The sequence below is a fragment of the Symphalangus syndactylus genome, chromosome 17 (assembly GCF_028878055.3).
Source record: "Symphalangus syndactylus isolate Jambi chromosome 17, NHGRI_mSymSyn1-v2.1_pri, whole genome shotgun sequence".
Taxonomy (NCBI): domain Eukaryota; kingdom Metazoa; phylum Chordata; class Mammalia; order Primates; family Hylobatidae; genus Symphalangus; species Symphalangus syndactylus.
Window position 1 is genome coordinate 26,692,485 of NC_072439.2, and position 24,014 is coordinate 26,716,498.

General features: G+C 39.4%; 1 long non-coding RNA gene across 2 annotated transcripts in view; it reads left to right on the plus strand.

Annotated features, from left to right (window-relative positions):
• The first annotated feature begins 9,242 nt into the window (after positions 1-9,242).
• LOC134733040 (uncharacterized) overlaps positions 9,243-24,014 on the plus strand; it is a 133,059-nt gene continuing 118,287 nt past the window's right edge. For both annotated transcript variants that reach the window (XR_010116614.1, XR_010116615.1), the window contains exon 1: positions 9,243-9,363. This is a non-coding gene — a long non-coding RNA (uncharacterized lncRNA). The remainder of the gene's footprint in view (positions 9,364-24,014) is intronic.

Genomic DNA, 24,014 nt, shown 5'->3' on the forward strand with positions numbered 1-24,014 from the left:
TTAATTTTCAAGTAAAGTAGTTTTAGCCTCATCTCATTCAGTGTGCAAAGCCTGTGCCTATCCTTAGATCTTTTTTTTTAAATTATACTTTAAGTTTTAGGGTACATGTGCACAACATGCAGGTTTGTTACATATGTATACATGTGCCATGTTGGTGTGCTGCACCCATTAACTCGTCTTTTAGCATTAGGTATATCTCCTAATGCTATCCCTCCCCGCTCCCCCACCCCACAACTGGCCCCAGTGTGTGATGTTCCCCTTCCTGTGTCCGTGTGTTCTCATCGTTCAGTTCCCACCTATGAGTGAGAACGTGCGGTGTTTGGTTTTCTGTCCTTGCAATAGTTTGCTAAGAATGGCGGTTTTCAGCTTCATCCATGTCCCTACAAAGGACATGAACTCATCATTTTTTATGGCTGCATAGTATTCCGTGGTGTATATGTGCCACATTTTCTTAATCCAGTCTATCGTTGTTGGACATTTGGGTTGGTTCCATGTCTTTGCTATTGTGAATAGTGCCGCAATAAACATACGTGTGCATGTGCCTTTATAGCAGCATGTTTTATAATCTTTTGGGTGTATACCCAGTAATGGATGGCTGGGTCAAATGGTATTTCTAGTTCTAGATCCCTGAGGAATCGCCACACTGACTTCCACAATGGTTGAACTAGTTTACAGTCCCACCAACAGTGTAAAAGTGTTCCTATTTCTCCACATCCTCTCCAGCACCTGTTGTTTCCTGACTTTGTAATGATTGCCATTCTAACTGGTGTGAGATGGTATCTCACTGTGCTTTTGATTTGCATTTCTCTGATGGCCAGTGATGATGAGCATTTTTTCATGTGTCTTTTGGCTGCACAAATGTCTTCTTTTGAGAAGTGTCTGTTCATATACTTTGCTCACTTTTTGATGGGGTTGTTTTTTTCTTGTAAATTTGTTTGAGTTCATTGTAGATTCTGGATAATAGCCCTTTGACAGATGAATAGATTGCAAAAATTTTCTCCCATTCTGTAGGTTGCCTGTTCATTCTGATGGTAGTTTCTTTTGCTGTGCAGAAGCTCCTTAGTTTAATTAGGTCCCATTTGTTAATTTTGACTTTCGTTGCCATTGCTTTTGGTGTTTTAGACGTGAAATCCTTGCCCACGCCTATCTACCATGATCAAGTGGGCTTCATCCCTGGGATGCAAGGCTTGTTCAACATACACAACTCAATAAACATAATCCAGCATATAAACAGAACCAACGACAAAAACTACATGATTATCGCAATAGATGCAGAAAAGGCCTTTGACAAAATTCAACTACCCTTCATGCTAATAACTCTCCATAAATTAGGTATTGATGGAATGTATCTCAAAATAATAAGAGCTATTTATGACAAACCCACAGCCAATATCATACTGAATGGGCAAAAACTCGAAGCATTCCCTTTGAAAACTGGCACAAGACAGGGATGCCCTCTCTCACCACTCCTATTCAACATAGTGTTGGAAGTTCTGGTCAGGGCAATCAGGCAGGAGAAGGAAATAAAGGGTATTCAATTAGGAAAAGAGGAAGTCAAATTATCCCTTTTTGCAGATGACATGATTGTATATCTAGAAAACCCATCGTCTCAGCCCAAAATATCCTTAAGCTGATTAGCAACTTCAGCAAAGTCTCAGGATACAAAATCAATGTGCCAAAATCACAAGCATTCCTATACACCAATAACAGACAAACAGAAAGCCAAATCATGAGTGAACTCCCATTCACAATTGCTTCAAAGAGAATAAAATGCCTAGGAATCCAACTTACAAGGGATGTGAAGAAACTCTTCAAGGAGAACTACAAACCACTGCTCAATGAAATAAAAGGGGATACAAACAAATGGAAGAACATTCCATGCTCATGGGTAGGAATAATCAATATCATGAAAATGGCCATACTGCCCAAGGTAATTTATAGATTCAATGCCATCCCCATTAAGCTACCAATGACTTTCTTCACAGAATTGGAAAAAACTACTTTAAAGTTCATATGGAACCAAAAAAGAGCCTGCATCGCCAAGTCATTCCTAAGCCAAAAGAACAAAGCTGGAGGCCTCACACTATCTGACTTCAAACTACACTACAAGGCTACAGTAACCAAAACAGCGTGGTACTGGTACCTAAACAAAGATATAGACCAATGGAACAGAACAGAGCCCTCAGAAATAATGCCGCATATCTACAACTATCTCATCTTTGACAAACCTGACAAAAACAAGAAATGAGGAAAGGATTCTCTATTTAATAAATGGTGCTGGGAAAACTGGCTAGCCATATGTAGAAAGCTGAAACTGGATCCCTTCCTTATACCTTATACAAAAATTAATTCAAGATGGATTAAAGACTTAAATGTTAGACCTAAAACCATAAAAACCTTAGAAGAAAACCTAGCCAATACCATTCAGGACATAGGCATGGGCAAGGACTTCATGTCTGAAACACCAAAAGCAATGGCAACAAAAGCCAAAATTGACAAATGGGATCTAATTAAACTAAAGAGCTTCTGCACAGCAAAAGAAAGCACCATCAGAGTGAACAGGCAACCTACAGTCTAACAAAATATTGTGCCTTATAGAAGTTGAAATGTGCCTTCCTGTAATTTCCACCCAAGATCTGTTATGTACTTCTTCGCTACTTATAAAAATCTAATCCGTTTTCCACCTGCAACTTCTTCAAGTGTTTGAAGATGATTCTCATGTTCCCTCAATTGCCATTCCTTGACATTCTCAGGGAACATGAAAATCATCCCTTTAGACTAAATCCACTAAAGAATGTCTTGTAACTCTCCTTCCCATGATGTGGTTTTTGAGTTCCTTAGAACATCAATGGCCTCTACTGAAGATTAATAATCCACAAATCGCTTGTTTGTTTTTAAAAACCTAGCTGTGAGACTAGGAACAAAAGGTTAGTGCAGCAGGAGTCTGCCAACATGCTACTTTGTCATTGGAACACATATGGCAACATTGAGAATTATTCTTCTTTAAAGACCAATAAATGAAATGATTTCCACATGCTGGAATGTATTCTTATTACATGAAGAGTACGCCACACATTATTGAGTTCTATTAATCTCACTTTTATTATTTTTATACTGGATAGGTCTCGCTAAACTTTGGAGAGATATAAAGTTATTCTCAAATAGCTAAATTTTTATTTTATTTATGTATTTATTTATTTATTTTTTATTTTTTTATTATACTTTAGGGTTTTAGGGTACATGTGCACAATGTGCAGGTTTGTTACATATGTATCCATGTGCCATGTTGATTTCCTGCACCCATTAACTCGTCATTTAGCATTAGGTGTATCTCCTAATGCTGTCCCTCCCCCCTCCCCCCACCCCACAACAGTCCCCGGAGCGTGATGTTCCCCTTCCTGTGTCCATGAGTTCTCATTGTTCAATTCCCACCTATGAGTGAGAACATGCGGTGTTTGGTTTTTTGTCCTTGCGATAGTTTACTGAGAATGATGTTTTCCAGTTTCATCCATGTCCCTACAAAGGACACGAACTCATCATTTTTTATGGCTGCATAGTATTCCATGGTGTATATGTGCCACATTTTCTTAATCCAGTCTATCGTTGTTGGACATTTGGGTTGGTTCCAACTCTTTGCTATTGTGAATAGTGCCGCAATAAACATACGTGTGCATGTGTCTTTATAGCAGCATGATTTATAGTCCTTTGGGTATATACCCAGTAATGGGATGGCTGGGTCAAATGGTATTTCTAGTTCTAGATCCCTGAGGAATCGCCACACTGACTTCCACAATGGTTGAACTAGTTTACGGTCCCACCAACAGTGTAAAAGTGTTCCTATTTCTCCACATCCTCTCCAGCACCTGTTGTTTCCTGATTTTTTAATGATGGCCATTCTAACTGGTGTGAGATGGTATCTCACTGTGGTTTTGATTTGTATTTCTCTGATGGCCAGTGATGAGGAGCATTTCTTCATGTGTTTTTTGGCTGCATAAATGTCTTCTTTTGAGAAGTGTCTGTTCATGTCCTCTGCCCACTTTTTGATGGGGTTGTTTGTTTTTTTCTTGTAAATTTGTTTGAGTTCATTGTAGATTCTGGATATTAGCCCTTTGTCAGATGAGTAGGTTGCAAAAATTTTCTCCCATTCTGTAGGTTGCCTGTTCACTCTGATGATAGTTTCTTTTGCTGTGCAGAAGCTCTTTAGTTTAATGAGATCCCATTTGTCGATTTCGACTTTTGTTGCCATTGCTTTTGGTGTTTTAGACATGAAGTCCTTGTCCACGCCTATGTCCTGAATGGTATTGCCTAGGTTTTCTTGTAGGATTTTAATGGTTTTAGGTCTAACATATAAGTCTTTAATCCATCTTGAATTAATTTTTGTATAAGGTGTAAGGAAGGGATCCAGTTGCAGCTTTCTACATACGGCTAGCCAGTTTTCCCAGCACCATTTATTAAATAGGGAATCCTTTCCCCATTTCTTGTTTTTGTCAGGTTTGTCAAAGATCAGATAGTTGTAGCTATGCGGCATCATTTCTGAGGTCTCTGTTCTGTTCCATTGATCTATGTCTCTGTTGTGGTACCAGTACCATGCTGTTTTGGTTACTGTAGCCTTGTAGTATAGTTTAAAGTCAGGTAGCGTGATGCCTCCAGCTTTGTTCTTTTGGCTTAGGATTGACTTGGCGATGCGGGCTCTTTTTTGGTTCCATATGAACTTTAAAGTAGTTTTTTCCAATTCTGTGAAGAAAGTCATTGGTAGCTTGATGGGGATGGCATTGAATCTATAAATTACCTTGGGCAGTATGGCCATTTTCACGATATTGATTCTTCCATCCCATGAGCATGGAATGTTCTTCCATTTGTTTGTATCCTCTTTTATTTCATTGAGCAGTGGTTTGTAGTTCTCCTTGAAGAGGTCCTTCACATCCCTTGTAAGTTGGATTCCTAGGTATTTTATTCTCTTTGAAGCAATTGTGAATGGGAGTTCACTCATGATTTGGCTCTCTGTTTGTCTGTTATTGGTGTACAAGAATGCTTGTGATTTTTGTACATTAATTTTGTATCCTGTGACTTTACTGAAGTTGCTAATCAGCTTAAGGAGATTTTGGGCTGAGACAATGGGGTTTTCTAGATATACAATCATGTCATCTGCAAACAGGGACAATTTGACTTCCTCTTTTCCTAATTGAATACCCTTTATTTCCTTCTCCTGCCTGATTGCTCTGGCCAGAACTTCCACCACTATGTTGAATAGGAGCTGTGAGAGAGGTTTTTTTGAGATGGAGTTTCACTCTTGTTTCTTAGCCTGGAGTGCGATGGCACCATCTTGGCTCACCACCCACTCCACCTGGCGGATTCAAGCGAGTCTCCTACCTCAGCCTCCTGAGTAGCTGGGATTACAGGCATGTGCCACCATGCCTGGCTGATTTTTGTATTTTTAGTAGAGATGGAGTTTCTCCATGTTGGTCAGGTGGTCTCGAACTCCCAACCTCAGGTGATCCACCTGCCTCAGCCTCCCAAAGTGCTGGGATTACAGGTGTGAGCCACCATGCCCAGCCAATAACTAAATTTTTTAAAGAAAATGTGTTACTTTAACAAGTTTGTTTATTAAGAAAATTTGTTTCTTTGTCCAGTTAATAAGTGACAACCAGCAAATTTAGTATACCTTTCATTTTCTCGTTGACATTTTTATGTACAAGTGCCATTTCTGAAAAAGCATTATATAACTCTGTGATTGCCTTGATTTCAGACCCAGTCTTTGGAAACATTCAGCCTATTTTTAGTAGCATTCCAGACCCTATAGCTACATTCAGTGATTTACTTCCCCATTTATGTTATTCTTCTGAACTTCTCTCCCCTGAGGTTCTCCTATGACTGAAGAACAATTTTAAGCTACTGTGTTCTGTTCTATTATAGTGAACTGAGACAGCTAATAGCATTCCTAACCTAATGAGACATGTCTAATATAATTTTGCTGTTAATCAATGTATCTTTTACAACAGATGGACCACTGTGCAATATAATTAACCAAGACACATTGAAAAGCATAAATATTACTCTCTTACCTGGAGAGTTAGATGGAATTGCAGGAGGTTATTTGAATTTAATGGAATCTAATGGCATTCCAACTGTAGTCCTTGGGTCCCCAGTGAACATAGATTCTCATGGTAGCACTGAGTTTGATTCTAGTTACAGGATAAGATGCTCTAGTGTTGGGTAGGTTCTCATCCTGTACTGGGAGACAAGCAAGAGGGTAAAGAGAGTTTACTCCAAATGACTCTAATCTTGGACACTCACTAACCAGAGCTCAAATGCAAAAGAATGTTGGACTAGAAGTTACTTTCCCATGTCTCTTTTTTAAAAACACTTTTCAAAGACCCTAGAAAATCAAATAGTGACTTAAGGTTTCAGAAATTATCAAGCCTACTAGCGGAGTGATGTGGCAGAATGAACACAGATTTGAGATTGAGAAACACTTGGAGCTGAACCTTGCTCTACCTCTTGCCAGCTATGTGTACGGGGCAAGCTTCTGCATTAGAGTTTTAGCTTCTTCATTTGTAATACGGAACCACCTACCTAGACGGCTACTGTGAGGACGAAGTGATGCAAACAGGTAAGACATCTGATATATAACAGGACCCCAACGGATGTTAGTTGCCTTCATTGCCAACAAATGTGGAATGACCCCCCTCCTCTGAGTTCCATAGAGAATGAGAGTAAAGAGTAGGAAGGGGTTTCTCAGGTTGTAATTTTTGTTCAAAGGGCTACATTTGATAAACTGTCCCAAGTATTCAATATGTGGCTGTTATCTCCTTCCTAATACCCTGAATAGCGTTTTCTATTGTTTCATGGAATAGGGTTGAAAAACAGGTGTTCGTGATGTAAAAAATTTGTTTTTTCAATCACATAATTGAAGACTGTTAACTGGCTTTACAGCAGTGATTTTCAATGGGGAGGTGCAGTTTTGCCCCTCCCAAGAGACTTTTAGTAATTCCGGAAAGATTTTTGGCTATCATAACCCGGGAGTGGGAGAGGGTTCTTCTGGCATCTAGTGAGTAGTGGCCCAGGATGCTGCAAAATATCCTACAATGCACCAGCCAGTACCTCCTCTCTCCCATAAGAAAGAATTAGCCAGCACAAAATGTCAGTAGTGCTGAGGTTAAGAAACCTTATTTCTAGAGGCTAATACCTATTTTCTTTAAATCTGTTCTTAAATATATGTTTGAATAGCTCATAGAAAAAAACAAACTTAACAGCATACCTGTCCTCTCTCCCCCATTAGTACCTAATTTTTGTGCAGTTCAATTATACAATAATGATACTTGTGTAGTGCTTTAGAAATTTACAAGATGTTTTCGCATGATAGCTCAACCCTGAGAATAACATTATAAAGCATTTATTTATAATACCCACTTTATAGAAGTAGAGACAACCCTAGATCGTACATTAGGAGCAAAACCAAGGCTCAATCCAAAACCTTTTAGTACTGCATGTCGTGCTTTCCTCTGCCTCCTGCTCCACCTGGCCTCATTCTGTTTCATGCTATTCTCAGCGGAAAGAATCTGATCACCTAAGTCCCACAAGGCAATGGATCTCAACTGAGGGTATACATGAGAATCACTGGGAGATTTTAAAATATAAATTAAAGGCCTATCAAATCGATTATGTCTGAATCTCTAAGGATAGGGCCAAGACATGTATATTTTCCAAAAATCTTCTTCTGGCCTGCCCTCTGCTTCAGAGCACAAATCGAGTAATAGCAATGACCTTTTCAGAGGATCTTGATGTTAACATTTCTCAATCCAAAGAAATGGATCTTTAGTGGTATCCTGGGCATCAGAGCAAGTTTTGAGTGTGTTAGGAATAGTTTTCTGCTAGTGAAGCTTCTCAACTACTAAAAAATGATGACATTTTCACCTGTTTTTAAGACCTTTTACATTCTAGGTGAAAGTAATTTTTTAAATGAGGCCACATTTGTTGTTTTCTTCTGTATACTTTCTATGTCTGTCACACACATTATATGCAATAGATTTCATGACAAGAAACATAATACATTAAAAAGCAAGATGCTTGCAAAAAAAGCCCATTAAAGACTCAATTGGTGTGGAAAATAACAAGATCTTTATCATACAGCTCCTATATCTGGACTTCAGTTTATTCCAGTACCTCCTGCCATTTCTCAACCTTGTTTGCATTCCTAACTCACAAGTGGCTTTCTAACTGGTCTTCTTTTTACCATAATCCCCATGATGGTCCATTTTAGGCTTGTAATGATCTTTACAGATACTTATGCAAGTGTATTGCTATGCAGCATTCTCTCTGTGGGCAGCATGGGCACCACTTAGACACCTGTTAGAAATGCAAAATCTACATTTTAACAAGATCCACAGGTAATGCACATTCAAGTTAGAAGTGCACTGTTCTAGTGAGTTTTCCCTTCTCAGGGGTGGGACACCCCTGAGAGGTTTCCTCAACCAACTCATACTAATATAGCTCAACACTATAGCAATTCTCTAAAACAGTGGTTCCCAAACTGTGGTCTCCAAACCAGCAACATCAACATCACCTAGGAACTCATTAGAAATTCATATTTCCAGGCCTATTTCAGACATACTGAATCAAAAATGTTGGGGGTAGGCCCGGCAATCTGTGTTTTAACAAGCCCTTCAAGTTATTCTGGTGCACACTAAAATTTAAAAACCATGTTTTCTGAGTCACGAGTTATCAACCCTAACCTCATATTGAAATAATCTGGGGAGCTTTTTGCAAACACGAATACCTGCACCCAACCTCAGGCAAACTAAATCGGAGTTTGAACAAATACATTGGCAGGTGATTCTAATGTGTCATAACTGGGGTTGTGAAGAAATGTGAGTATGGTTGATAAAATATCACAGGTCTAAGCCAATGTTTCTCAAGTTTGACTGATTAGAGGGAGATAAAAGATATCCCAGCCTCACGCACCTCAGCCCCAATTTGTCTAGGGTGGTCACTAGGGATATATTTTGTAATGTTTCCCACGTGATTCTAGTGTGCAGCAAGCATAGAAAAGCGCTTGTCAAATGGCATCCTCTTTTTATAGAGGAGGAGTGATATGGTTTGGCTGTGTCCCCACCCAAATCTCATCTTGAATTATAGCTCCCATAATTCCCACGTGTCATGGGAGGAACCTGGTGGGAGGCAATTGAATCATGGGGGGTGGGTCTTTCCCATGCTGTTCTCGTGATAGTGAATAAGTATCACGAGATCTGACGGTTTTATAAAGAGTTCCTCCCTACACAAGTGCTCTCTTGCCTGCCACCAGATGACTTTGCTCCTCATTCACCTTCAGCCGTGATTGTGAGGCCTCCCCAGCCATGTGGAACTGTAAGTAAATTAAACCTCTTTCCTTTATAAATTACCCAGTCTCAGGTGTTTCTTTATTAGCAGCATGAGAACAGACTAATACAAGGAGTATGAGATTTAGAGGTTCAGTGGTTTATTGACTTCAGTTTATAAGAAAGTCCTCAAGAGTGTCAGGAGTAGAACTCCCAACTCCTAATTCCTAACCAATGCTCTCATTCGTCTACATAACTTCTTCATCCTCTGTGTGAAACATAGCTTAGCATCTGCCTTCAAATGGATTTCATTTCCCCTCAGTGTTAAAGGTCTATAAGAAATTTGATTTTTATCCTCCAAAGACCTAAGCACTCTGACCAAGAAATTTTAGGGTAAAAGATACGACTCATAATACAAAAAATTAGCTGGGCGTGGTGGCGGGCGCCTGTAGTCCCAGCTACTCGGAGAGGCTGAGGCAGGAGAATGGCGTGAACCCGGGAGGCGGAGCTTGCATTGAGCCGAGATTGCGCCACTGCACTCCAGCCTGGGTGACAGAGCGAGACTCTGTTTCAGAAAAAAAAAAAAAAAAAAAAAAAAAGAATGAATATTGGCCCGGTGCGGTGGCTCACACTTGTAATCCCAGCACTTTAGAAGGCCGAGGCAGGCGGACCACTTGAAACCAGCCTGGCCGACATGGTGAAACCCCATCTCTACTAAAAATACAAAAATTAGGTGGGCATGGTGGTGCTACCTGTAGTCCCAGCTAATCAGGAGACTGAGGCAGGAGAATCGTTTGAACCTGGGAGGCAGAGGTTGCAGTGAGCCGAGATTGCACCACGGCACTCTGGCACGGGTGACAGAGACAGACTCCATCTCAAAAAAATAATAAAATAATGAGTATTAATTTGGCAGACTATATTTTCCAAAATACCTCCTACCCCACATATTTTTCTATGATGTGACCTTGTCTCTCCCCCCATCAAAAGATGTATTATAATTACTGCCCTCCACCCGCTTGAATCTGGGCTAGATTTGGTGATTTGTTTGACCATTAGACTATGGTGGAAATAACGTTCTTGGACGTGCAAGTCCAGTTCATAAAAAGTCGCAGCTTCTGCCTGGGCCTCGTTGAATACTTGTTTTCTTTTTTTTTAAATTATTGGATTTAATTGACATTTATAAAATACTTAACAACAAGCACAAGACACATTTTCTCAAGCTCACATGAAATATTAAGCTAGACACAGAAGGACAAATAATAGATGCTACCAGTTATCTGAGGAACCCTTGTACTTGAGACACTCCCTCTCGGATCCCAGCTGCCATGCAGATAGAAACCCAAGATACCACGGAGAGACTGTATAGAAACCCTGGCCCACAACCCCAGCTGGGTTCCCAGATAATAGCCAGCATCAACATAACTCTGAGTGAGCCATCTTAGGCCACCAGCCCAGAAGAGTGTCCAGATGACTGCAGCCTCAGCTATCTGACTGCAACTGCATGAAAGACCCCAGGAAGAAACTATTTCACTCAACCCAGTCCATCTAGAGAACTAAGAGAAATTATGGTCCCTAGCTTTTAGAGAAGTTTGTTGAGCAGCAATAAATACCTGGAACAATAAGATAAGAGAAAATAACTCTAAGTGGAAGAAATGTGTTATCAGTAAGTTAACAGTAAATGAGACTTAATTGAAATAGGATAGGATAGGGAGGATTAGAAAAGATCAGGAGCGCATAAAAATAAATAAAAATATTTAAGGAATATCAGAAGTATATTCTCTCTTTAGAGAACCAATGTGGTATAGTCATTATACATTTCAAAAGTAGAGTTTGAATGCACAAAAAATATATAAAATTAGTCTGTAAAATGCTTTCACTGATAGTAATTGACTGGAATTACCATAAAATCAGAAATGTAAAGATTAAAGAAATGTTAAGAATGAGATGGAAAAAAATATTTTTTTAATAAAATTATAAGTAGATAAATTAATATTTTCTAGTCCTATAGAACTCTACTTACTTTGGAATCTTAGGAATGAATGCTTATTGTGACCATAAATATTGCACTAAAAAATGAGGACTATAAGGTCCCTTCGGTGATGATTTCTAGGGTTTCTCGGATGGCAGTGATTTCTAATGTTTTCTAGATGGACAGGTAAACAAGAACATTTCCAAATTTCAGTTCTTCACTCTGCCAGAGAAGTGTGGCACTGTATCAGAAACTCAAGCTGTGACCCCTCACTTTCATATTTAGTATTCTTTCAACAAAAATAATGATTCTGAAATTGGATTTGGACGACAATTTCTTTTGAATCAAAACACACAATAAAGAATAATGCACAGATTATTCTCGCCCCAGTTTTTATCGCAACATGCTGATTGTGCAGTGATTTTCACCATCAAAATATGTTTTTATTAGCATTAAAGCTAACTTGCAAGACACGTGGAGTGTAATTGAATGTTATTTTAAGGTGCTATTTCGTGATCCAACTCCTCGCTTCTACCTCTTGAATAATTGCCTTTGCTCATCTTTGAGTGTTGAATTTAGGTGATTAAAGTTCAGTCACAAGGAAACTAAGGTCAGGAATTGGTCCCCTGGTTATAACTGTTACCTTTGCTTCCTTTGATAACTGTACTTGTTGAGCCATCTCGTAGGCATATCCCATTTACCAAAAGAGGAAAACTAGGAAAGACCATGAATCAGGGAAAAGCGATTTCAACTACTAAGAAATACAAAACACTGGTCTAGGTATAACAATGATTTAGCATAAAAGCTGCCACTCTCCCTCCTCCATGTATGTTAGGAATCACTAATCAATTGTGGCTTTCCTTTTCTGAGCCTAGGCACAGCCTCAGAATTCTTCTCAATTACTATCAGTCAGAGGAAAACTTTTTGTTATTCTTGTACTTACCATCTCGATAGTGCATCAGGCATATCATCTCTATATACAGCTGGCTTCATCTTTATCACTGGCTTTCTAAATTTGGTGGTCGGAAGTAGAAGATAATCACCCAACTGACTATACACTGTGCGGCTAGATATTTTATAGAAAGCATTTTTTCCATTCTGCACAATCACTTTCTCTTTAAAAACTGCAAACACTCATGGTATCATAAAGTGTGTGATCTGAATCCTGTGGTGATTGTTAAAAAATCATTTCACATAGCAAGCATCAGAAGTGTGCCTAATTCTTGGAATTTTTTTCAATTCTCACACAAAAAGAATTTCTAGAGAATATCTTAGTCCGTTAAAAAATAACAAATGTTGTTTAGATGTATCTAGTAATTGGCACTGTACCATCTAGAACTTCCATAGCAATAGTCAGGGATAACTTCAAGTACTGAGTCATACAGAGGACTTCACTGAACTCACACTAGGGTCAGCCCAAAACCTCAGGTGGGTAAACAGTTATCTTCAAAATCAATTTGATTAAATATATCAATATAAGGCAGAAAGTAGTAAATGCTTTTTCAGTTATTTTCAAGTTATTGAAAATAGTCAATGACTACTTTGATAGTCATTGTAGAGAATGAGGTACTATAGTGGGTCTTTCCCCACAGAATTTTGTCATAAATTGAAAATATATCTTGAAAAGTTAAACAATTATCTAAGGCAGCGTGGGGATAAATAAAAGACTGATACAAGCCAGGAAACCCCAGTTACTTTTCACATAGAAGATTTGTACTTTCCCAAAATCTCAAGAGAAGCCAAGAGTGATAAAGCCTGGTCCTGGTGACCTACAAGGCTGACTTGTTTTCAAATTTACTATCTAGGTGAACTTGGGCAAGTGTGAGATCACTGAACATCTCTAAGCATTGGTTTTCTCATCTGTAAAATGAGATAATATACTAATAGCCACCTCATATGACTATTAAAAAGATCAATATATAGAAAAAGCCTGGCATGGTGCCTAGCATACAGTAGGGGCTCAAATGCTCATTATCATCCTATCATTGTGCTGCTGGACACCCGAGCAAACTACAGAAGCTGAAATGGGAAGGACATAGAGGATTATATATACAGTTGACCTTTGAACCACACAAGGGTTAGGGGTATTGACCCCCACACACTCAAAAATCTGTGTATAAATTTTGGCTCCCCCAAACTTAATTACTAATACCCTACTGTTGACAGGAAGCCTTACCAATAACGTGAACAGTCAATTAACACATATTTTGCATATTATATGATATACTGTATTCTTACAGTAAAGTAAGCTAGAGAAAAGAAAATGTTATTTTAAAATAATAGAAAGTGCTTTCTATTCATTAAGTGCAAGTGGATCATCATAAAGGTCTTCGTCCTCATCTTCAGGTCGAGTAGACTGAGGAGGAAGAGGCAGAAGAGGGGTTGATCTTGCTGTCTCAGGGGTGGAAGGGGTGGAGGAGGTGAAAGGGGAGGCAGGAGAGGCAGGCACATTCAGTGTAACTTTCATTTTTAAAAATTCATGTATAATCCAGCCTGGGCAACATAGAGCCCTATCTCTACTCTCAAAAATAAAAATACAAAATACAAAAAATTAGCTGGGCATGGTGGCATGTGCCTATAGTCCCAGCTGCTTGGGAGGTTGAGGAGTGAGGGTTGCTTAAGCCCAGGAAGTCAAGGCTGCAGTGAGCCATGATTGTGCCACTGCACTCCACCCTGGGTGACAGAGTGAGATCCTGTTTCAAAAAAAAAATAAAATTGTGCAACTGGAACTACACAATTCAAACCTATATTGTTCAGTGGTCAATTGTAGTTACAACTGTGATTGATTTGGAAGTCCCCGGGTAATGGACCTCTCCGTTGTTTGATAACCCTTTATAAACAGCCAATTCCACAAATTCAGACAAATACGAGCTGCAGTAGTCAATGGCATTATGCCAAAAGTAGTACTTTAATTGTGCCTTGGCTACCATGTACATATTGGACAGGTGGAGAAAGAAATATAAACAAGAATACTGAGGGGCATGATGTGTCTGATAAAGAAGCCAATTAAAGTGGACAGGACTAGGGCGCTGTGGAAAACCACATTATAGCAGGCTCTGGACGGGCAGCTCCACAAAGTGGAGACTGACCCAGCCACTTCACATCATGAATCTTCTGGTTCACTCAAATTGGATGGTACATTTCCTCTCCCCCACTGCCATTTAGTGTACATGACTTTATTGGTTTTGTAAAAAAAAAAAAAAAAAAAAAAAAAAATTTATATAGTTAACACTTCCCATTGTTGTCTTCGTAGGGGAGTGTCATGTTCTTAGAACTAAACATGAGTTCTTTTTAAAGAATGTAAGAAGAAATGCCCATATCCCTGTATCTTTTAACTTGGATAAAACGTGAAGGACCTTTCTATTGCATACACCATGAGAAAAAATACCAAACTCTACAACTTTGTTTTGTTTAGTGCATCAATATTCTTCAGATTGAACCTACTTAGCACATTTTCTCCATGAAAACCCATTCTGAGGGCTTCACCAGTCTGATACCAGCATTAGCCTCATAAAGCTCAGCACTAGTATAGAGATAACTTTGAAGTGAATCAGGGCAAATAAGTCAATACTGGGCGAAACATGCCAAACACACTTTTTTCCTTAGTGAAATAAGAATGTGAGAACTATATCGTTTTTTCTCTGTGCTGAGTACAGTGCTAGTGCTTTATAGGCTTTGTTTTATTTAGTTCTAGCAATCCTATGTAAGAGCTATTAATAACCCCATTTGATAGAGGCAAAAAATGAGGTTGAGAATGCAGAAGCAACCTGCCCAAGGTCACAAAGCTATCAGGTCAATGATGGATCCCCCACCAGGTTACTTAAGGGTGTATGTCCACTGCTTGAACCCTGAAGGCCAGGCAGTGAGCCAAGGCCATGGTGCTCAGCAGAGGAGCAGGTGTCCCTGAGAACCTCAACATCCTGGAGCATAGCTTGGAACATTCCTAGGAAAACAGTCTCATTGCACACATGCAGTAATCAAAGAGCCAGAAAATTTGCTTCAAAGCAACTTAGAGATGGGAGGTGGGGAGATGGCTGGAGCTGTCTTGCTGCCACCCAGGAATTCTCTGTAAGTGGGTGAGCTCATCCGCTCTTCAAGTTGGACCTGTCTGAGTCATTCTTTGGACTATCAGCTCCTTCCTCGTTTTGGGGGACATTGCAATCTCAGGTTTTTCTCATAACAGTAAAGGAGCCAGTACTTGACTCTGGGTCTATTTGATGTCAAAGCCACCATGCTATACTGCTTCCCAAAGGGCATACACAGGAACTAGTGGCCAAGCTGTGATGAACACCTCCTGTACAAATCAGAATTCTTAAGAAAAATGGTCTCAAGTAGAGAGTAGTCAATTGTTCATATTAATAGTAACAATAGAGGTTAATCTCGATCTACATAGGCTAATTTAAAACAGTCACTTGTTGCAAAAATTTTCTCCCATTGTGTAGGTTGCCTGTTCACTCTGATGATAGTTTCTTTTGCTGTGCAGAAGCTCTTTAGTTTAATGAGATCCCACTTGTCGATTTTGGCTTTTGTTGCCATTGCTTTTGGTGTTTTAGACATGAAGTCCTTGCCCACGCCTATGTCCTGAATGGTATTGCCTAGGTTTTCTTGTAGGATTTTAATGGTTTTAGGTCTAACATATAAGTCTTTAATCCATCTTGAATTAATTTTTGTATAAGGTGCAAGGAAGGGATCCAGTTTCAGCTTTCTACATATGGCTAGCCAGTTTTCCCAGCACCATTTATTAAATAGGGAATCCTTTCCCCATTTCTTGTTTTTGTCAGGTTTGTCAAAGATCAGATAGTTGTAGCTATGCGGCATCATTTCTGAGGGCTCTGTTCTGTTCCATTGATCTATGTCTCTGTTGTGGTACCAGTACCATGCTGTTTTGGTTACTGTAGCCTTGTAGTATAGTTTAAAGTCAGGTAGTGTGATGCCTCCAGCTTTGTTCTTTTGGCTTAGGATTGACTTGGCGATGCGGGCTCTTTTTTGGTTCCATATGAACTTTAAAGTAGTTTTTTCCAATTCTGTGAAGAAAGTCATTGGTAGCTTGATGGGGATGGCATTGAATCTATAAATTACCTTGGGCAGTATGGCCATTTTCACGATATTGATTCTTCCAACCCATGAGCATGGAATGTTCTTCCATTTGTTTGTATCCTCTTTTATTTCATTGAGCAGTGGTTTGTAGTTCTCCTTGAAGAGGTCCTTCACATCCCTTGTAAGTTGGATTCCTAGGTATTTGATTCTCTTTGAAGCAATTGTGAATGGGAGTTCACTCATGATTTGGCTCTCTGTTTATCTGACAAAGGGCTAATATCCAGAATCTACAATGAACTCAAACAAATTTACAAGAAAAAAACAAACAACCCCATCAAAAAGTGGGCAGAGGACATGAACAGACACTTCTCAAAAGAAGACATTTATGCAGCCAAAAAACACATGAAGAAATGCTCCTCATCACTGGCCATCAGAGAAATGCAAATCAAAACCACAGTGAGATACCATCTCACACCAGTTAGAATGGCCATCATTAAAAAATCAGGAAACAACAGGGGCTGGAGAGGATGTGGAGAAATAGGAACACTTTTACACTGTTGGTGGGACTGTAAACTAGTTCAACCATTGTGGAAGTCAGTGTGGCGATTCCTCAGGGATCTAGAACTAGAAATACCATTTGACCCAGCCATCCCATTACTGGGTATATACCCAAAGGACTATAAATCATGCTGCTCTAAAGACACATGCACACGTATGTTTATTGCGGCACTATTCACAATAGCAAAGAGTTGGAACCAACCCAAATGTCCAACAACGATAGACTGGATTAAGAAAATGTGGCACATATACACCATGGAATACTATGCAGCCATAAAAAATGATGAGTTCGTGTCCTTTGTAGGGACATGGATGAAACTGGAAAACATCATTCTCAGTAAACTATCGCAAGGACAAAAAACCAAACACCGCATGTTCTCACTCATAGGTGGGAATTGAACAATGAGAACTCATGGACACAGGAAGGGGAACATCACGCTCCTGGGACTGTTGTGGGGTGGGGGGAGGGGGGAGGGACAGCATTAGGAGATACACCTAATGCTAAATGACGAGTTAATGGGTGCAGGAAATCAACATGGCACATGGATACATATGTAACAAACCTGCACATTGTGCACATGTACCCTAAAACCCTAAAGTATAATTAAAAAAAAAAAAAATAATAATAATAATAATAATAATAAAAAAAAAAAAGAGAGACTGCCGTCACATTTACTTCATTAAATATTTTTTAAATGAAAAAAAAAAAAAAAACAGTCACTTGTATTCCTTCGTTGAGAAAACAAATGTTGTAAATAATTAATGCTTGCAGAACTCAAGAATCAGCTTTAGAAATATGCCAAAAAGCTATTGTGAATGTAGCCCTTAGTAAATAGACATGGTTTACCAGATACTCTATTTGACCACTTAGATTTTGTAATACATTGCTCACCCACTTCGGCTCTATCCCCAGTGAAGTATCTGCTCTAAAGCACGAAGCACCCTTGCTACACGGAAACTCCAGATTTTTGTTTTCCTAGAGAAATTATTACTATGTTGATTTCACGTTCATGTTTTCTTCAGGCAATTCCTGAGTGTATTTCTTTCAAAGAAGAAAAATCTAAAGGCTTCTCTGAAATTTCTTTGTTTTTATGGACAAAATCCTGTGGTTAAGAAGAAAAGTAGTCTATAAAGCCATATGCATTGAATTTAACTAGTTTAGTGGTTTATGTGAGTGATATTTTTAGTCCTGCCTTCAAAAAAGTACATCCTTAATTGGCTACCATTGTCTTTATATGAGCAAATGTTTCTAATTTTAAGTGTTCAAGCTCTGTCTTTGGTAACATTATGTAGTGGTTAGGGTGGAGTTTTAGAATTAGAGGGTCTGGGACATGATTCCTGGCTGGATCACTTACCCATGAGACTTAGGGCAAAGTGCTTAAGCCTCACATTCTTATAAGTGTGTGAACATTTGTGTGTGTGTGTGAGAGAGAGAAAAGTGGAGTGTCTAATAATTTTTACATGTAGTAAGCATGCAATAAATGGAAGCTATTAATGTTAACATTATCATATGTGGGATTTGCCAAAGATTATTTACATTTGTGAGTTCCCTGATGAATTTCATAAGATACCTTTATAATAAAGTCAGTAATGTCCAGTGTCTATCTTCCATTCTTTGTAAACAGGGTGACGAGGGATTTTTCCTTTTGCCCAAAATTGCAACTAAGGCCCAAGGTGGTATACCATAATCGAGATTCAGAGAGATTCCAGTAGTCACCAAATCTTGGAGACGGCCAATCACCTTCCCTCGGGGATCACTGAATGGTGCCCTATCACCATCTGCCCCTCATCACCAACACAGCTATATAAAAAGAGGAGAGGTATGGGTGGTAGCCTTCTGGGAAGTTCTGCACGTCTCTCAATTGCATAACAAGCATACTTGAGTTTTCCTGGGACTGAGTAGACACCCAGAAAAAGTTTATGGACTTGATATGACTTCTAAGTATCCCTTATTAGCTTCCCAGGCAGTAGGGAAGCAATCTCCTTCAGTAGAGACTGAAGTAAGGCTGTAGGAGTGGCAGAGATGGAGCCAAATCTCCTACAGGGCCAGCTACATGACTTGCAGCCTGGCATAAAAAGAAAATGCAGGGGTGGGAAATGTCAATGTCCCCTTCCCATGTGCTTTCTTGGCTCCAACCCAAACCTGAGGAACAACCACCAAAGGATTGCAAGCTCTGTACAGAGATGCACTGGGTGCCTGGATGGGAGCGGGTATTGGGAGCCAAGAGGCCCCTGCTGAATCACCCACCAAAGGCACAAGGCACCTCTTTGCTTCACTCCACCCAGACGTTCCCTGTGCCTGAGGCCAGGAAATGGTGGGGCTTTAGTTTTCCCCCTCACCACCACCATGCCATTCCCTTATGGCCTTGGGCAAATGTTTGGAGCAGTAGCCAGGCAGGTGCCAAGAGAGGGAGGCAAGGCAGAGCCCCAGGAAATAGGGAATGGGGAACAAGGTGACCTTGCCCAGGGAGGCAGGGAGATTACAAATACAGGGCCACACATGAGCTGAGGCTCCAGGCCACCCACCCATGCTCTGTTGTCCTGCTGGACTTCACTTACAAAACATGAACTTAAAGGTAAAATTAAGAATTTTAAGATGGCAACTGCAGACCATTAAACTTCAAGAGGGATGGGAACTCAAGGCCCTGTGTCCCTAGGTTCCCACAGTTCCCACACCAATGAAGCCAGCCCTTTCTCATGTCAGGGAACTTTACAGGCTGAAGCCTTTTGGGACCCTTCACAGTACTCCGAGATGCCTGCCATGATAGAGTCAACATTTAGACAGGCGTTTCAGAAATGTGATCAATAGCAAATCAGTAGTAACCAGGAAAACTGTTTGCCAATTGGGGAGAAGACTGCAACCCTGTCCAGAGGAGTAAGAGACGTTTCCTCTTTTTGCTCTTTTTTCTCGCTGCCCCAAGAACTGGAAGAGCTAGCCCTCAAAAAGCGAGGAGGGATAAGTGTGTAATGAGACAACCCCCTCACCACCATTTAAAGCCAGTGACAGGTTTGGTCTTTGTTAGTGGAAGGGAAGGAGAGCTCTAAGTTAAGTTGAGATTGAAATTTTAAACTGCATAGGGTTAAAATTACTTTTTTAAACATCACTGCAAGTTACAAAATCTGGCCAACTTGTAATTAAAGGAAATGTTCCCCAATGGAAAGTGGGTTCAACATATCCCAGTTAGAAAGCAGTTACTGGGGAACAAAAGGCATTTCATTGTTGTGCCCTAAGGAGTGAGATGTTTCAATAAATTGGCAACATGTACTTGGTCACAGTGGCCCAGCTGGACTCACACAGTATGCACACTCCCGCACAGGTGAGGCATGTGCAACCTCGGGGCCTTCTAGACCCAATGAGTGAAGAAGAGGAGAGAAGGTGATCTTTTTTGCTGTCAACGCCTGTGTGGCCCACAGCAGAAGGGTCAAAGAGCACATAGCAGCAAAAGAACTAGGACATTGAAAGTACCTAGGTAATTCAGAACAAGGGCATTCAGAACAAGGGCAACTATCATCAACCTAAGTTACATACTCCTGATGGTGTTTGAGGTCAAAGTCAGAAGCTTAGAGTAAATCTGTAAGTCAACTACTGAGCATCTACCAATGGGGAGGCCAAGAAAAATAAAACATACTCCATTCCTTCCAAGTTAAGACCCTATATATAGATGCATAATGTATCACCCAGCTCCTATTACCGGCTAAAAGTACAATTAAAAATAGGGAAAGAAAGAAATTAGCAAAGACTGCAGTAATCAGTGGAGGATCCACAGAAAAGAGAGGACTTCAACACATAGGCTTTGTTTGGACAGAAGAAAAAAGCAGGGTGGTCCAGGCAATCAGCACAGCATGGGCAAGAACACATGAGTACTGAGTGTGAAATGCAGCCTCAATGACACAGAAGGTGAAAGGAAAACAGACAGGCACAGTATAAGCCTAGATAAATGGGGGAGTAATTACAAAGCCTGTAAAGGAGAGAAACACCCTACGCACTGTCCAAATGCTTTTTATAAACTATCTCATTTAATTCTTACAAAAATTCTAGAAGTAGTTTTGAAGTCACCAAGACCACTCTCAGATTTAATCACACGTTTCCCACTTTCTTAGCTTAAACTATTTGGTGTAGCCCAAGGGCTTAGATAAACAAAAACACCCTTAAGAGGCAGTATATTCTAGAAGCTTAGAGGTTATCTCCCAGGAGTAGGGTAAGGACTAAACCTTTCTTTGGAATGTGCAGGATTTAGACTGCAGACCTGCTGGATTAACCCTTTACCACACAAGTAGACATTATTTTATAGTTGAGGAAACAGACTGCAAGGTCAGGTTACTTTTCAACATCTTATAGATGGTATACCCAAGGTTTGAAGCTGCATTTGTTTGAATCCAAAATCTGTACTTTCCACAATAACACACGACCACCTCTAGAGAGGGTCCTGAAAGCTAAACTGGTGATTAGACATGTCTGAAAAAATTAGGTCAAATATTTAAAGCAAGGAAATGGCATATGGAAATTAGTGTTCTAGAATCTCAGAATTACCTTTCAATATTAAGGGGGAAAAATGATTTGTATAAGGGAAGAGGCAGATACCAGCCCAGAGATATTTGCAGTAATCCAAGTATAATATAATAAGCTAATAGTACACGAATATAGAGGAAGATATCTGAGATATTTACAAAAAAAATTACCAGACTTTGTCAAAGACTGGATATTGGGAAGAAAAAGAAGGGAGAGTAGAAGATGATACCAGAATGTCTCATGATATTTACTACCTTTTTTTTTTTTTTTTTTTGAGACAGAGTCTTGCCTTGTCACCCAGGATGGAGTGCAGTGGCGTAATCTTGGCTCACTGCAACCTCCGCCTCCCAGGTTCAAGCAACTCTCCTGCCTCAGCCTCCCAAGTAGCTAGGACTACAGGTGAACACCACCACACCCAGCTAATTTTTGTATTTTTAGTAGAGATGGAGTTTCACCATGGTGGCCAGGTTGGTCTCGAACTCCTGACCTCCTGATCTGCCCACCTCAGCCTCCCAAAGTGCTGGGATTACAGGTGTGAGCCACTGTGCCCGGTGATATTTACTACTCTTAATTGCTTGTTTTACATCTGAGAGCTTTAATCTTCATGATGATGTTGTAAGGTTGGAATTATTGTTCCATCTTCAAAGGTAAGGAAACTGAGACTTGAAGTTAAGCAACTTGCAAGGGTCTTAAAGCTAGTAATCCAACCCACTTCTGCCCATCAGAAAGGCCATACGCATCTCTATTTATTGTATGCCCTTCCTTGGCAGGTTGGAAAAATGTTAATAATGCCTTTGTCCAAGAAGAGGGAGAAACTAAGAAAAAAATTCAATTGGTTTCACTTGGAACATGCTAAATTTGAGATTAACAAAGTAGCAGCTACTTAGAGATACTTAGCATGAGCTAACTGATCTGACATTTTTATTAAATCTAAGGTTCTATAGGTTGGTGCAAAAGTAGTTGCAGTTTGGTCATTCCTTTTATGGCAAAAACCACAATTACTTTTGCACCAACCTAATACGAATAGAAGAGATAGGTTATATTTCACATTTTAAAATGTGAAACATTTGAGAGCTCAATTATTTGGTGAAATTTTATATCTCAATAGACTCTTACTGTTAAATCTAGATTTCTGATAATATTCATCCAAGTAGTTATGTCACATAGCAGTCTCATTGTCCATAAAACTAGAAGAGGAACAGATATTTTAACATGGCACCTGAAAAAAATGAGAATTACATAGTCATAAAAATCGAATTAATATTTCTTATGAACTTTTGTATCTACATTTTTTCAACAGCATGTTCACCCTTTAAGTATGAAATAGCCTTTGGAAATTTAAATCTATTTATTCCGATTAGCTTTTCTGACAGATGCAACTTTTGTTTTTGCATTGAAGTGTGTTTGTTTTGGGATGTTGTTGTAGTTATTGTTAGTTGCAATTTTTAGTAGATGTAAGGTCATGCTCTTCATCTGGAATATCCTGATTACTAATTCCCTCTTTTATTTAGTGAGAATAAAATAAATATTGTTTAAATCATTTAAACACATACAATAATAAGAATTAAATACATATTAACATAATATAGATAATTCATATAAAAATTTGATATAAAGAAAAAATACTATCTCTTGTTAAAGAAAAAGTCTATTTAATTTGATGCATATAATTTAACTGTCTTCAGGATTCCAAGTAATTTCAGTGGTTTCCAAAAGCATTTTCTCTGGTTCATGGCAATGAGAAAATAAGAAAGACAATGCAAAATTTTTATTCTGAGATTTTAAAAATTTTAATGCTTTTTTGGTTTGTTTTAAAATGCCTTTAATTTTATAAATCACTGTTTTTAATTCATTCAATAAGTACTTATTATTTGTTGCTTGATTATGTGCTATTTTCTAAGCTCCAGTGATACAAGGATAACAAAAAACAAGTCTGTCATAAAGAAGCTAGCACTCAAATGATAGCGAGAAAAAATCATAGTTATCACTATCATTAACATTCTCCCCCTCTTCTCTCTTCCCAACCCATTTTAGGGTAAGCACAGTCTTATTAATCTGTGTTTCTTTAGCACCTGGTGAAAAACTGGTCCCAAAATGCTTATCACTGCAGACTGTACTACCTAATCCTCCTAGCAAGAGATCAAATTGGCAAAAAGTTTAAAAGTTCTGCAGAAGCAAGTTCTCTCTAGTGAGATTTTCTCTCAAGAGGTGAAGACACAAAGGTTAGATGGAGGACTTGAGCAGGTGCTATTGAGCTGGGTAGGTACACCTGTAGGTATGGTGCCAGGCAGGAGTAGAAAAAGGGGCAGAAAATGTGGGGATTCCTCATGCACAGTTCAGGAGATGGTGGTAGATATGGTCATTGCTACCCTTCCCCAAAATAGGCAGTCTCAAGACTCAGTTCTTGGCAAATGCAGCCACATTTCCATCCACGTTTCCAGATTTTTTCCTCATCTATCTCTGTTGATTTCAGAACTGAGGGTCTAAGAAGATAGTGGCCTACAGATAGGCAAAATGGCCTACAGATAGGCTGACTCAGAATACCTGAGTCAGTCCAGAGAGGTGATCATGAGTTTAATGATGAGTTCTTGGATACAACACTATAAGCACAATCCATGAAAGACAA